This window comes from Meriones unguiculatus, chromosome 8 (genome assembly GCF_030254825.1).
Source record: "Meriones unguiculatus strain TT.TT164.6M chromosome 8, Bangor_MerUng_6.1, whole genome shotgun sequence".
Taxonomy (NCBI): Eukaryota; Metazoa; Chordata; class Mammalia; order Rodentia; family Muridae; genus Meriones; species Meriones unguiculatus.
In genome coordinates, this window is record NC_083356.1 from 18,790,853 (window position 1) to 18,806,865 (window position 16,013).

Consider the following 16,013-nt stretch of genomic DNA (forward strand, 5'->3'; position numbering starts at 1 on the left):
GGGCTCCTGTTGCCTGTAGGTGTGCCCATGGCGAGGTGCCGTCCTCCATAGGCAGTGCTGAGACCTGGACCAGGTCCTCTGCAAGAGCAGCAAGCGCTTTTAACCCCTGAGCCATCTCTCCAGCCCCTGAACTCAGGCCTTTTTAATTTGTTTTGTTTTTGTTTTTATTTTTAAGAAAGGGTTTCTCTGTGTAGCCCTGGCTGTCCAGGAACTCACTATGTAGACCAGGCTGGCCTCAGACTCACAAGAGACCCACCTGCCCCTGCCTTCTGAGTGCTGGGATCAAAGGTGTGCGCTACCGGAGCTGGCACCCTAGCCCTTTCATTTGATTTTTTTCTCTTTGGGTGTTGCTTTACTGGTTGATGCAGCGTCTCAAGTTACCCGGGATAGCTGACTCAGTGTGGGGAAATGTGGTTGTGAGCTCCCGAATCTGCTGCCTCCGCTTCGCAAGCGCTTACACTCCTGACCCTGCCACTTTTAGCCGTCATGCGGCCCCTGTCACCGGGCCCTGTTCTTTCTCAGTGTTGTCAGACGCTCCGAAGAGATGGCTTTTATTGTGGGCACAGCCTGGCTGTCTCAGTGGCATTTGCTGCCTTCTTTGGTCACTGGTCCAGAGCTGACTGAACGCAGCTCCCAAATGGCTGCTCCCAAGGAGTCACATGCAGGCCTTTCACTGTTGCAGTTTAGAAGCTGGATGACGTCCGTTTGTCCTGGAGAACACACACTCAGGAGGTGGGGGGAGGTGGGGGGAGGTGGGGGGAGGGTGCGTGTGTACATGCTCCTGCTGATTTTGTCAGTTGTCCGGTTGTGTTTTATGGAGGGGGAGAGAAAAACACACTTTAAGTCAGTCCTAGGCCAGCCTGGTCTACATAGTAAGTTTCAGGACAGTCAAGGCTACACAGAGAAACCCTGTCTCAAAAAAAAAAAAAAGTGTGTGTATGTGTGTGTGTGTGTGTGTGTGTATTTATAAGAACTTGCTGATGTTAGAGGAGGGCATTGGATTCCCTGACGAAGGAGTTACAATCAGTTGTAAAACACCAAACACATGAGTGATGGGATCCAAACTCAGATCACCTGGAAGAACAGCAAATGCTTTTACTGCTGAGAACCTCTCAGCTCTAGAAAACACTTTTTTTTTTCCCCACCTTAGCTTGGAGAGACCAGTAACCAGATACAGAGGTTCCATATGGCAGAGGCCACACACGGAAGGGCTTCCTTTCTCTTTCTGTTCTTCAAAGAGATCCCTGGGTAATAACGTGGTCCTCACTTAATTTAGTGGTTTTGTTATGCCAGGTTCACGGGACCCTCAGAGACCACCAGGAGACGACTCGATGCAATTGCAAGAGAGCTTTATTATGAGAGCGATCGAACTCGGGACCCAAGTCTCACTGGCGCAGCAGTAGAGAAGTGGGACCCGGAGCTCTGAGTGAACAGGATTTTTAAAGGGAAAGTCTGTGAGCTGGGGGTTTCCATGGCAGCAAGCAGGGAGGCACAAACCTTGGCTTTACAGAATTGGGTGAAGTTAGCAGGGCAGGTGACCTTTTCTGAGGCACACAATCACAATGGCTAAGGCATACAATCACTATGGCTATTTTTCTAAACCATATCTGAAACATTTGGGAGAATTTTCCTACCCGATTCTCAACTGATTCCCATTGATTATTGCCAGGAAGTTTGTTTCTATTTTCTATGAAGCATTTATTCTGTTATATTTCCTGGAGGCTGTTGCTAGGAGAGTTAACTTTGTTTTCTGCCAGGTGTATATTCTGTGATATTTCCTGGTACCTGAATTCAGTTCCCTGTCAAGATCTTTATTTCAAAATGGAGTTATATTCAGGCTATCTTAAGCTCTTCAGTTTAAAAATAAAAAATAAAAAGGCCAAGCTGGGCAGTGGTGGTGCATGGCTTTAACCCCAGCACTCGGGAAGCAGAGGCAGGCAGATCTCTGAGAGTTCCAGGCCAGCCTGGTCTACAGAGTGAATTCCAGGAGAGCCAAGGCTAAAAAGCCAGCAGCCTTGGCTGCATTGTGCATATCCTTTGGGCATGCTGAAGCAGCCTGCAGCTTTCATATTGTGTGGAAGCTTAGTTTCTGGTGTGTGCGTGAGTGTGCGTGCATTTGTGTGTGTGTGTGTGTGTGTGTGTGTGTTTTAGATTTATTTATTTTATAGCATTTTACTTACATGTCTATATGTGTGTCATATGGGTTTCTGATGCCCATGGAGGTCAGAATGGCATTTATTTGAGGTCATGGATGGTCATGGACCATCCTATGGGCTGCAAATCAAACCCAAGAGTAACAAGTACTTTTTAAAAAAATAATAATTTATTTATTTTTATTTCATGTGCCTTGGTATTTTGCCTTCATGTGTGAGGGTGTCAGATCTCCTGGAACTGGAGCCACGGACATCCGTGAGCCGCCATGTCGGTGTTGGGGATTGGACCCAGGTCCTCTGGAAGAGCAGCCACCTCCTCAAACCCACAATGCTCTTAACTGCTTCTTAGCTCCAGCGGCTCATTTTCTTAAAAGCAGCCCGGATTCTCAGTGTGGTGGCGCACGCCTTTTATCCCAGCACTTGGGAGGCAGAGGCAGGTCGAGTTGCCCAGACAGCTGGTAAAACACTGTTTCTGGGGGAGCCTGTGAGGGTGTTTTGGATAGAGGTAAACCGTGGTGAACCCCAAGGCGAGGGGAGAGAACTGGCATGCTCAGCTGATGTGGGGGTTAGCTTTCAACAGGAAATTCTAGAGTGGATAAACAGTATTCAAACCACAAGCCGGGCTTATTTAGATGAACTTATTTTATATCCAAATCCCCATGAAGGCCACCTAGGGACAGAGTTAGCCCAGATGATGGGGGGAGTTACACTCTCCAACACTTTCTCTGAACCCGGAGCCTCACAAGAACTTAAACACTGAGCCACCTCCCTACACCCCTTTGCAGTGTTTGGTGGAGGACCTCTGGGCTACCCAGGTTGGCCTTGAACTCACACTCCAGCCCAGGCTTTGACACTGTAACCCTCCTGCTTTGTTCCCAAGGTACTGGATGACAAACCTTTGCCACCAGGCCCAGCTGACACCACATTATTATATTCAAAATAAGATACTGGTATGTGAAGCCGGGAGAGGTGGCACAGGTCTGTGATCCCAGCACTCAGGGAGGCAGAGGCAGGTGGATCTCTGAGAGTTCAAGGCCAGCCTGGTCTCCAAAGCGAGTCTAGGACAGCCAAGCCTATATAGAGAAACCCTGTCGCAAACAAACAAACAAACAAACAAACAAACAAACTTGTATGTGGAAGCCTGTGTAAGACAGCTGGGAAGACACTATGACCTATGGATGAGGCAGAATACAGAATGCGTTCTTCCTATAAGATGGCCTATTAGAAAGAATTGCATGAGCTGTGGTGAGCATGTATGCTTGAAGCCTGGCAGTGGAGACGCATGCCTTTAATCTAGCACTCTCTTTTTTATTATTATTAACACATAAGGTGACCTTTACAGTTAGCTTAAGCAAATATGAGCATATATCAAGCGGATACACACCTTGTGTTATGACTTAGCCTCTTTGCTCATGTGAAAAGGGCCAAGAATATTTCTCCCTGGCCTTCTGGCTTTCCTACACAGATAATGTGGACGTGCCAGGGACGTCCCTTCATGTCCTTGCTTTCAAGTACATTTATCTTATTTTTGCTTTTTCAAGACAAGGTGTCTCTGTGTAGCCCCAGCCATCCTGGAACTCGATCTGTAGACCAGACTGGCTGTGAAGTCATAGAAATCTGCCTGCCTCTGCCTACTGAGTGCTGGGATCAAAGGTGTGTGCCACCATGCCCAGCCTAAGATCCTGTCTTAAAAAGAGAGAAAGAAAAGGGAGAGAAAAGAGAGGAAGCAGGAAAAGAAACAGCAACTGGCCTCTCCTAGCACTAGAGGACAAAGTCCAAGGTCAGGACACCTGTAGCCCCAGTGTCTGCTGGGAGCTGCTGGCTCCTGATTTCCAGAAGCTGTCTTCCGTTTCTTGCTGTCTCAAGCTGCAGAGGGTCTGGTGGTTCTCTGGGACATGAGGGTTTAAAGTCCAGAGATAAGGGCTTTGCTCTCACAGCCTCAACACCATCTCCCAGAGGTCTCACTGCCCAACAGCCCCTGCTCTGATTAGGCTTTCAACACGTGAGTGGGAAATATAGAAATATTTCATCTGAGGCAACCCCTATACCAGCGAGGGTGGGGCACCCTGGTTCTGGCAGCTGCAGCTATTCAGGTGGGAACAGAAACCCTTTCCAGGAAGGACCCTTGTGGGTGCTCTGAAGGCCTTTCTATCATGGCTTGCCCACTCGATCCTTTATATCACATCTACAAAACCTTTTCACAGCAGCTCCTTGGTGTGTGTCCTAGTCACTGTTTTATTGCTGTGAGGAGACATCATGACCACAGCAATTTTTAGGAAAGAGAGCATTTAATTGGGGGCTTGCTCACAGTTTCAGGGGGTCAGTTTGTTATCATCGTGTCAGGGAGCATGGTAGCAAGCATGGCACTGAAGCAGTAGCTGAGGGCGACACCCTGATCTGTAAGCATAAAGAGCCAGAGACAGAGGCTTTTGAAACCTCAAAGCCCACCCCCAGTGACACACTTCCTCCAACAATGCCACACCTCCTAATCCTTCTAATCCCTTCCAAAAGTTCCATTTCCTGGTGACTAAGCATTCAAATATATGAGTACCATTCTGTGTGAGAGTGGACCCCTAGGGGACAGGGACGCAGCAGGTGATACATCCGAGCATTCTAGGCCCTTTAGGCAGCCCAGTGGCCTAGGGTCCAGGGATCAGGACTTTCCAGTGTGAGGAGTAAGGATCCAGGCATCAGGTCCAGAAACTCAGTAAACACGGCTTCAAGAAAGACTGTCAACCGTGGCATTTTCCTCCCGGGGGCAGAATTCGGTGTCGGCATTTGGTAATTTCTCTGAGACAGGGTCTTATGATGATAGTGAGGGCGATGACAGAGATTATGCTGGTAGTGGCAGGAGTGCTGGTGTTGGTGACAGTGGTGGGAGCAGCAGTGGTAATGGAGATGATGGTGAGGATGGTGGTGAGGGGCTGATGACGAGAGGGGTGGATGGTAAGGGGGATAGTGGTGAGGATGTAAGAAGGATGGTGGTGGAAGTGGCAGCTGGGCACGCATTTTGGGTGTGCTCGGCGATTCTCAGAGCATCCCTGTTCAGAGAGCCGGCCTTCTTGGTTTCTCTGTGCCCTGGCAGAGCCTCAGAGGGAGACATAATCTACTTAAGGAAGGAAGAGCCCAGTTGCCCTCCAGGGCAGTAAACAGGGTAAACAGACCATCTGCAGGCCTGGGGAGGGGGTGGAGAGCATGAAGCCAAATTGGCAGTCGGCAGGCAGTGTAAGTCTGGTCTCTCATGGCTTGGTTCTCTTAGAAAGATCCTGTGTCAGACCAGAAAAACCCAGCCATGCGTCATAATCAGCATCTCTCAGCCGGCCTTGGCCATTTGGAGAGCAGGAGAGCAGTAAGGGAACCTGGCAGAACTGGAGCCAGATGCCTAGATAATTCAGTTAGGGCTGAAGCCGAGCAGATGTGGACAGCCTGACCCATTTCCATTAGGGAGTTCATAGGCTTCCAGGAAGAACCACAGTCCTCATGACTAATGGGGCACTGCTCAGGCTCCTGCTAACAGCATGCTACCCGGAACAGGAGGGAAGGATGAGATTCTTCCCAGTTAGCAGATTTAAACAAACAAACAAACAAACAAACAAACACTGGGGGACTGGATGGCCTATAGTCCCGGGGAGCATGAGCTGCTGAGACACTGAGTGTCTTAGTATCCCAAACCTTCTTCCTTGCTTCCTTGAGTAGGTGGACCCTGGCTAGCACCACCTTGAATGGTCCTGGCTGCCCCTGATGAATCCCTTCTCAGGAGCCCCTTTCAGTACCTGGAAGCTCCATGTCCAGAGAGACACTTTGATTCCTTTGTAGGGCTCTGAGGCGGTTTGAATAGGAATGGCTCCCTAGGCTCACGTGTTTGGAACAGTGCTAAGATATTCCTAAGGACCTGGAGTGGGTGTGGCCTTGTTGGAGGAAGCGTGTCACTGGGGAGGGCTTTGAGGTCTTCTAGGCTCAAGCCAGGCCTAATGGGACAGTCTCCTGCTGCTGCCTGCAGATCAAGATGTAGAACTCTCCGCTCCTCTTCTAGTACCATCTCTTTCCAGCCATGACGATAATGGACTCTACCTCTGAGACTGTAAGCCAGCCCCAGCTAAATGCTTTCCTTTATAACCTTGGTCATGGTGTCTCTTCACAGCAATCAAACCCTAACCAAGACAGCCTCCTTGGAAAACATCTGGCCATATCACTTCCTCAGGGCTCGATTAAGGGCACAGGCTGGCAGAAGGTGGACCTGGCAGGTGGGTCTAGTGAGGAGGACAGCAGCAGGGTGGGTGGAAGCAGTCCGCCATCGCCTCTGCCCCTCCATCCCACTTCTCCAAGAGGATCAAGAGACATAGAGGGAGCTACTCTCTGCCCTGCCTAAAAGCTGAGGAGGACTCCCAGTGTATACGTCCATGGTTCAGAAACAGACAAAGGCCTTTTGAAAGCTGGGCATGGTGGCCACACCTTTAATCCCAGCACTAGGGAGGCAGGGGCAGGTGGAGCTCTATGAGTTTGAGGCCAGCCTGGTCTACATAGCAATTCCAGGCTAGCCTATGTTGGGCCCTGCTGGTAAGGTCAAAGTCTGGCATTACTGCATAGCCCCCGAGCTCGGTGATAAAATGACGGACTCCCTTCCTTTACTGGGTTCCCTCCTCCCTGCCTGATCAGGGAAAACCCCAGATCCACCAAGGAGTGTCCCATAGCCCTCAGGGAGAGTAGAGACCCAACTCTTTCCCGTTCAGTGTGAACCTGGGAATCCCCGGAAATAGACTCCATGTTAAGGAGACGTCTTGACATGTTGACTTTCAACCCTTTTTCCATACCTCAAGCCTTACCTGGAGTTTTTCCCTATTACCATGCCCCGCCCCCCCAGATAATTAAGTACTTCGTTCCCCTTCTTGGAATAGGACTGTGCTGCTGCATGTAACTGAAGTATCCCTAGCATTTCTAGCCCCATCCAATCAAATAATCCATCCTGAAGCCCCTCCCACTGCCCAAGGTTTATAATGTCCCTGCTTCACAAAATAAAAGCTTTCCCTCTCACTCCACTCCTCCACCATGACCGTGAACCTTCACAGTCACCTGCCTAGCCAGGCTTGCTCAGGGCACAAGCTCCTGCCTTGCTGCCGTCGGCCTCAAACGCCACCGCCTGCCCTCACACACGGCCACCAGATTTGCCTGAACCAAGCCAAACTCCCTGGAGCTGCCTGGCCTGGGGTGGGCAGCTTTAGTAAAAAGAGCTGTCACCTTCTGCTGCTCGTGCAGCTGTTTTGAAAGAGCTATAGTTCTTATTGTGGAGGAAATCCTTTTCTCCTGCAACCCGGGCTCAACCAGAGATCTTGTGGCACGGAAGTCTCGTTCTGTGCCCAGGCCTTCCGGAAGACACAGAACGACAAGTTTAATATCTTTAATATCGTGAGACCCTGTATCAAACAAACCTGTCAAAGTCCAGGTGCAGGTCTGCAAACTCAGTGCTTAGGAAGATCAGAATTGAAGGTCATTCTTGGCTAAATAGCAACTTCGAGGCCAGCCTGAGCTGCATGAAACCATCTCAAAAACACAAAAACAAAACAGTCCTCTCTGTACTGATGTCATGCTTCCTGCTTGATGCTGTCCTGGTAAATGCTTCTTTTTTCTTTGGTTGGTTTTGTGTTTTGAGACAGAGTCTCACTATGGAGCCTTGGCTGGCCTCAAACTCATAGAGGTCTGCCTGCCTCTGCTTCTTAGTGCTAGGGCTAACTGATGAGAAGTGATAGCCCTAGGGGCGGTCAGCCAGGCCCTGCATGCATGCTGGCCCGGTCTCTCTGCTCAGTTAGGAGGACCAGAGCCACCAGGGTGGGAGGCATGGCTGGGGCAGACCCACATTGTTGGATTTTCCCCCTGTGTTTCTGGGTCTTGGGCTGAGGAGGCTCTAATCCACGGCAGAGCCAATCTAGAAGTTTCCAGTTGTTGGGCGCTGAGGCCTACAGGGTCCTGCTTGGTCTGGGTCCAACTACTCCAGCTTGAGATAAGGAAGTACCCTGACCCTTGGCATACTCTGAAGAGCCCCAGGGTCAGGTACCTCACACCAAAGCCTTGTCCTGGACCCTGCAGTCCCACACAGCCCCACAGTCTCACTGCTGTGCACCCAGGGTCCCTATTCTGCAAGTGGTGGGGTAGATCCCATCCCACCCTGTGAGGCATGGGGGTGAGGCATTAGGGGGTTTGCAAAACCACCTAGTCATCCCTGATACACTCAGACCTTCCTGGTCTCACAGCCCAGATCGCCACCCCATCCCCACCTCTGGAACCCAGGGGAAGGTGGAAAGAAAACCGACACCACAAAGATGCCCTAGCAACATGCGTCACCTGCCCCACAGTAATGATAAGTAAAAAGGTTTTAGAAGAAAAGAACCCAAATGATAAAGAAAGACTGACTACACCAGATAGACAGACAGACAGACACACACACAGCTAGCTACAGGTAATACAAACAGACCCTGGCTCTCCAAAGGAGGGCGAGGAAGATGCATCATGACTATGTAAATGACCTCTACAGGCTCAGGTCCAGCTGTCCAGCCTGCTCCTGTTCTTCAGGAATAAACCATCTCTGCTTCGATCATGCGGTCCGAGTCCAAATCTTCGCTAGGAGACTCAAGAACCTGGACTCTGAGTGGGTTTTCTCTGGACGCGGATCCATTCCTACGGCGTCAGCCAGACAAGACTCACTGGGCCCCACTGATCCAGCTGAAGAGACGTTCTGAGCCGCCTCTGGAGCATTGCCTAGACAGGAGTGTCACTGTCACTGTGTGGAGGCCACCTCCGAGTGGGACATCGGTGTGGCAAGGGTGAGTAGCACCTGGGGAACCCTTCTGGTGCCAGTGTGGGAAATAAGATCTAGAGCCCATGCCTTCAATCCCAGCACTGGGGAAAACAAAGTTGTCTTTACTATGCCTTTCTGCAGAAAGGAATGACACCCAAAACAGCGGTTGTACTGATTTGGTGCCTGACCCTAAGCCGATGGTGGTGGTTGCGGCTGCGCATGCCTATAGTCCCAGAGACAGGCAGATCTCTGTGAGTTCAAGGTCAACCTACTGTACAGAGCAAGTTCTCAAACAGCCAGGGATACACAGAGAAACCCTGTCTTGAAAATCAAAATAATAATAAAACACTTATTATTTATTTATATAATTTATTATTATTATTATTATTATTACTACCTAATAATCCATAGAGATTGTGGGGATTTGTTTCAAAGACCTGTATCCACAGAGGGGAAATGGAATTAGCTCCAAGCCCAGCCTTTTGCCTGTGTTGGGGCAGCTGCAGGGCGTGGCCCTGAAGATTCAGATTTCAATTTGTGAACCTTCCCTTAGGCCTTCAAATCCCTCCCTTCCTGCCCTGCTGCCTGGTTGGGTGGGGCAGATGGTGAGGGATGCTGCCTTGATCTCCGTCCTCCCTTTGGCAGGCCCGGTCTGCAGGCCTGGGTGCTGCTTCCAGCAGAAGCAGAAATGTGTCGCCTCTTCCCTGATGTCTGTTACAGGTACCTCACGGTGTCACGCCTGACATGCAGGCGGACATCCCTGGTGTAACAAAACAACAGCAAAAATATGGTCAGGCACCTGTCCTCTGGCCGAGGCTGGCGCCTGTTTGTCTTAAAACTGTGGGGCTGGAGAGTTGTAGGCAGTCTGCTATGTGATCTGGAGCCTTCATCAGAGAGGGGTCAGTCTCAGAATTCAGCTTCAGAATATTCCTTGTATCCTAAACCACAGGCTGGGTGGGGAGAGGGGAGATCTTCAAAGAGGGCTGGACTAGGTTGTGAATCCTAAGGTCCTGCCCTATGGGAGAGAGGGGGTAGGAATGTCTCAGCACCAGGGATCTATTCATTTATTTTTTTGAGACAGAGTTTCTCTGTGCAGCTCTGGCTGTCCTAGAACTCACTGTCTAGATCAGGCTGGCACTGAACTCAAAGAGATCCACCTGCCTCTGCCTCCCAGGTGCTAGGATTAAAGGCATGTGCCACCATGCCCAGCACTTAATTTAGCTTTCTAGAGTTATTTTGCTTTATGAGTATTTTTTCTGCGTGCACCGTGAGTGTGTACCTAGTACCCGTGGAAGCTGGAAGAGTCCATTAGATTACCAGGAACAGGTGGTTGTGAGCCACTACATGGGTGCTGGGAATTGAACTCGGGTCCTCTGGAAGAACAGTCAGTGCTCTTAACCTCTTACCTGCTGAGCCATTTCTCCATCCCTTTAATTTCATTTTTAATTGTGTGTGTGTGTGTGTGTGTGTGTGTGTGTGTGTGTGTGCCGCTGAACAGGCCTGCCTCCATCTTGGCCTTGAAATCCATCTTTTTTTGTATATATATATATATATATTTCATTTTTATTTTGTGTGCACTGGTGTTTTGCTGGCATGTGTGAGGATTTCAGGGGCTCTAGAGCTGGAGTTACAGACAGGTGTGAGCTGCCTTCTGGGTGCTGGGAATTGAACCTGGGTCCTCTGGAAGAGTGTCAGTCAACTGCTGGGCCATCTCTCCAGCCCTTGAACGCCATCTTATAGTAAAGACAGAGTAGGTTCATTCCTAGTTACGGCTAAACTTGTGTTTCTCAAGATTTGGCCTATGTCCTACATGTAACCTTAACTACAAATAGTTCTGCAGGAATGGCAATCAGGCCTTTGTTTCAAAAGGTTTTTTAGAACCATCCGGCCTTTGCTTTAAAAGGTGATACGACCACCTTTGACTACCTTGTTAGTGACTATAACTAGTCTGTCATGCCCACCTTGCAACCATGTCTTTGCGTCAGGAGGTCGTTTGGACTAACTTGTTTGTCCTGCTCCTATGACTCCGACAGAGTCCCATACCCTGAGCTACGAAAGCCTTGTCTTCCTCACATCCAATGCTGAGACCTCCTGAAGCCTGCCTTTGGGGCAGTCAGCCCACGTACACGAATAAACAAGCTTGCTTTAATTAACTGCTTGCTTTGATTAGTTTGGCCATGACGGTTTGGGTCAGCGGTCTTTCTCCTCTTGTCACCGGGATTAACACCCGGCCTCCCGAGCTGTCATCAGGCCCCATACCAGTCACATCCAGCCATTTCCAACGGAAACTCAGGTGAAGTTAAGACAAGTTTCATTTCTCTTAGAAACCAGACAGAAGTGGAATACAGGTAGGAAACTACCGGCAGGCTGTTTGTGAAAACTCACTCACTCACTCATTCATGATTTTCTTTTTTTTTTTTTTTTTTCTCCTCGAGAAAGGGACTCGTTGTGATTGTGTGGCTCTGGCTGGCCTGGGTCTTACCCTTTTCTGTTTAGAGACAGTCACATTTGTTTTAAATAATGAAAGTTCTTTTCAGGTTCAGCAGAGAAACACAGAGACCAGATTTCAGGTGAAATCCCCAGGCCACCTGCGGGGAGAAATAGAGTATAGCTCCAACAGCCATGCACAGACTGAAAGAACTTCCCTTCCTTTTACAGACTTTAGAGCCGAGAGATCTCTGACCAGAGATAAGGCTGTACAGTACTTGAGTAACTGAAGGCTCCTGGTAGCTGCTTCCTAGTTTTCAAAGGTGTAAGGTAGAATGTTTTAAGTAAGGTTGTTTTGGAACCAGGTAGCAGGAAGCAGATCCAGTTTTCTTGACCTGCCTGTGATAATAATGGTCACAAGCGGCAATGAAGGGTGGGACAGGGTAGGGGGCGGGGATCGGCCAGGGAGCAGGGCTAACCCCAAAGCCAGCTCCGTGATCTCGCTGCTCTATAGTCCAGGTTGGCTTCTTACTAAAGGTAATCCTCCTGTCTTAGACTCCTGAGTGCTGGGATTACAAGCATGAGAAACACACTTTCTTTCCCGCACTCCAGTGGGATTAGGTTTTCTCCTTCCCTAAGTCTTCCACCCTTGAATTCTTCTTTCTTTTTAAAAAATAATTTTGATTACTTAAGGTTTTTGTTTGTGTGGGGGGACAAAGTCTCCCGATATAGCCATGGCTGTCTCGAAACCTGCTTTATAGACCAGGCTGGTCTCCAACACACAGAGCTACATCCACCTCACGCTCCAGTATGCCTGTATGATGTAAATGTTCACTTCTTATTTACATGTGCACGCCCACACGAGTGTGCTAGTGGAGGTCTTGTAATAACCAACATGTTAGGATTGGTGGTGTGCTCTGCCGTGCGGGACTGAACTCAGGTTCAAGCAAGCCCTTCGTACCACTAAACCTAGGACTCACGCCTGCCCAGCAAGCACTTCGCTGTTGAGACCTGTCCCTATTGCGGGAGAAAACATTTTTGAAGTGTTTCCTTGTCTGCCCCTCCCCGAAACCTCCCCCTCACCCCCTCTGCCTCACAAGGAGGACTTCCTTCTTGGTGAGAGCTATTTGGCCCTTGTAGGTCAGGCCCCTGAGACTATGGTCCCCCAAGGGCTGAGGTGCAGGGGCTGGAACCCAGGGCCTCACTTTTGCTAGTGCCAGAAGAACTCTATCAGAAAGTTCTGCCCCCCCCCCAGTCCAAGCTCCGCCCCCAGGCTGCTGTGAGAACCGCTGGATCTCTAGACAGGTTTTCACAACCAAGGTTTCAAGCGCCTCTGCAGACCCGTTTTCTTCTGGCTCCTCTCAGTTCCCAGTGTCCCTCAGAAAGTCCGTTCTAGTCCTCTTGTTCATTCTGGTGCTCTGGAGAGAGCACTAGCCCTCAGCCCTGCGTGCTTCCAAGGCTTGCTGTGATGGTTTCTCCTCCACACCGGCCCAGGGCTCCCAAAGCCTGTTCTCTTCAGGGACGCTAGTAAACTTTAACCATTCACCCTGCGGGTGTTAGGTTACAGACCTTGAGGCTGCCTGTGCACCCCCTCACGCCCCTCCCCGCTCTTCCCAGCAGCTCTCCGGGAGCAGAGAAAGCTGATAGACTGATAAGCCAGTCTATTCTTGCTTTGCAGTGTACTTTCTGGCCTTCATCCCAGGCCTGAAGAGATTCGGAATTATAACTCCATTAGCTGGGTTCTCCCTGCCTACTGACTCCTGGCATTATAACAGGCATGGCCAGGATGAAGCCTTCCAAAAGGGACACGTTGGTAATTAGACTATTTGAAACAATGAACCCCAAGAAATTAATTTCCTCCCCACCCACCTGTGCTGGGTGAGGAGACAGTCTTGAGCCAGCATCAGTCAGAGGGAAACTTTTCTCCCAGAGAGAGCCAAGGCTTGTTAGCTCACTTTATGGAACAGCCCAGGATGCTCAGGAGTAGGCAGGACCACACCTTGACTGACAACTGTGGAGGTAGGCATGACTCTGGCTTTTACTGAAACCTCAACTTCACATCGGGACCCTGAAGATGGATTTGGGGAGGGGAGAACTGCACCTCTTTAGTCCTCTTCCCAAAACCTAACAAATCCCCCCCCTTTTTTTTCTTTTCACTATTAATTTGGCTGTTTTAAGATTTTTCTTGGTGTTGGAGAGATGAAGCAGCAGTAGTCAAAAGCACACAATGTTCTTCCAGAGGACCTGAATCCGATTCCATGTCAGGTTGAAATCCTGAACCACTCACTTGGGGTGGCTCACAAACTCTAGAGAATCCAGCACCTCTGGCTGTCTTGAAATCTTGCACTCATCTGCACTCATCCACACACAGATACACAGGCACACACTTTATAATAAAAATTAATAAAGCTGTAATTTTAAATTAATTAAAAATCTTTACATATGCGTGTGTCTGTGCATATTGCTGCATGTGCCCATGTCAGCCAGTAGAGGGCATAGTATCTCCCAGAGCTGGAGTTCTAGGAAGGGGTGAATTGCTAATGTGGGTGCTAGGAACAGAGAACCAAACTCTGGGAGCAGTATTCACTTGTAACTGCTTAATTATTTCTCTAGAATACAAAGTTCCGATGTGCAGGATGCATCTGACATGTGACAGAGCCGTGACACACAGATTGAAAGCCACTGTTCCAGACCTAATTTGGCTGCTTTATTTGGCTTCTGGAGGACAGGCAGTTGAACCTGGCTCGTTGGTCCATAGGCTGTGACCCCAAGTCCTGTAACAGTATGTAGGCTACGTCAGACCTCCTCCACACCCAAGTCGTAAGAACAAGAAACTCCCTTTGGGGACTGAAAAGGTGGCTTCGTGGTTCAGTCACTTGCTGTTCTTACAGAAGACCTGGGTTCAATTTCCAGCACCCACATGAAGGCTTACAATCAATTATAACTCTAGTTCCGGGAGAGCTCATGCCCACTTTTGGCCTCTGGGAACCAGGCATGCACACAGTACACAGACATGCATGAAGGCAACACACACACACACACACACACACACACACACACACACACACGAAATAGATTTCAAAAAAGGTGGCAGAGGCAGGTGGATTCTGAGTTTGAGGCCAACCCAGTCTACAGAGAGAGTTCTGGGACATCTAGAGAAACCCTGTCTCAAAAACAAAAAGAAGAGGCTGGAGAGATGGCTCAGAGGTTAAGAGCCAAAGGGCCACGTGGCCACCAACCACGTGGTGGCCCATGACCATCTAGCATGAGATCTGGTGCCCTCTTCTGGTGCTCAGGCACACATGCAGGCAGAATACTGTGTGAATAAATAAATAAATTTTTTAAAAGGAAAAAGTGGACTTGTAGACCCTTTCCTTTTAAGGCCCTATAATGGCCGCCTGTGGCCATCACACTGCAACTCTGATAATATAATTTATCTGAAGGGCAGCATGTCTCAGCACCTGTCTACATCAAACCAACAGCTTCCTTAAGATTAAAAAAAAAATTACGTGTACATGTGTGTACAGGCATGGGTGCAGGTGCCCTCAGCATCCAGAAGACGACATCAGGTTTTCGGGAGCTAGAGTTACAGGCAGCTGTGAACCTCCTGATGTGGGTTCTGGGAATCAAACTTGGCTCCTCATGAAGAACAGCAAACACTCTTAACTGCCGACGAGTCTTCGACACCCCACCCGTGCCCCCTCACCGGGTAGCCCTGGCTTGGACCAGGCTGGCCTCAGACTCACACAGATCTGCCTGCCTCTGCCTCCTGAGTGCTGGGATGAAAAAGACAGGGCGCTGTCACGAGTGCTTAATTTTGCCGGAGGACTTTAACCGAGATGCCACAAAGGGAGGCAAGGTATTGATAAAAGCCAACGCCAGGATGATTTTTGAATGCTGCTTCAATCACACAAATCACCCAGATATCTAAGAGTTGCATAGCTCATTATACATCTTATGGGGAATACAGCCTGGCTGCAGGTACGGGCTCGGACACTTTGTATCCGGCTTTGGGTGTCTTCTAGGCCCCGGAACTTCATAATTCCAGCCGGACCTCAGGCACGTCTTCTGATGACTTGATAGGCCTCGGAGCTTCTCTGCTCCGGCCAGGCCTCGGATGCGGAGGAAGTTGTGGTTGCTCGCGAGCCGCCTTCCAGGGCCGGTCTGATAAGGTGGTCATTTCAGAGCCGGTTTGTTAAGGTGGTCTGGGCTTAATTGGCTGGTTAGTGGCAGTCTCTCGGTGTACTCACCAAAGAGTCTGGCCTGCCGCCCCTGAGTGGGCTCTGGCTCCAGTTTTTATACATTTTTTCAGGGCATAGCTTTTAACTTAGCATTCTTTCACACGCACGCACACACGTCAGCTGCCTTAAGAGCGTTCTTAGTTATCTATTACTACAAAAATCTCCTTATCTATCCTTGACAGCTCTGCTGTCTTACAAGCTCTCAGTGTCTTAGGGGCGTTGCCCTGTCACTGTCACCAAAAACGTCTCTTAACGTTGCTCCTGACACCTCTGCTGTCTTACAGGCTCATTACAGGGCCCCATGCTAATTTTTGAGACAGAGAGTCAGTGAACTGAGAGAGTTCACCAAGTGAGGTAGATGACTGGCCGGCAGGCTCCGAGGTTCTACCTCCCAAGCGGTGA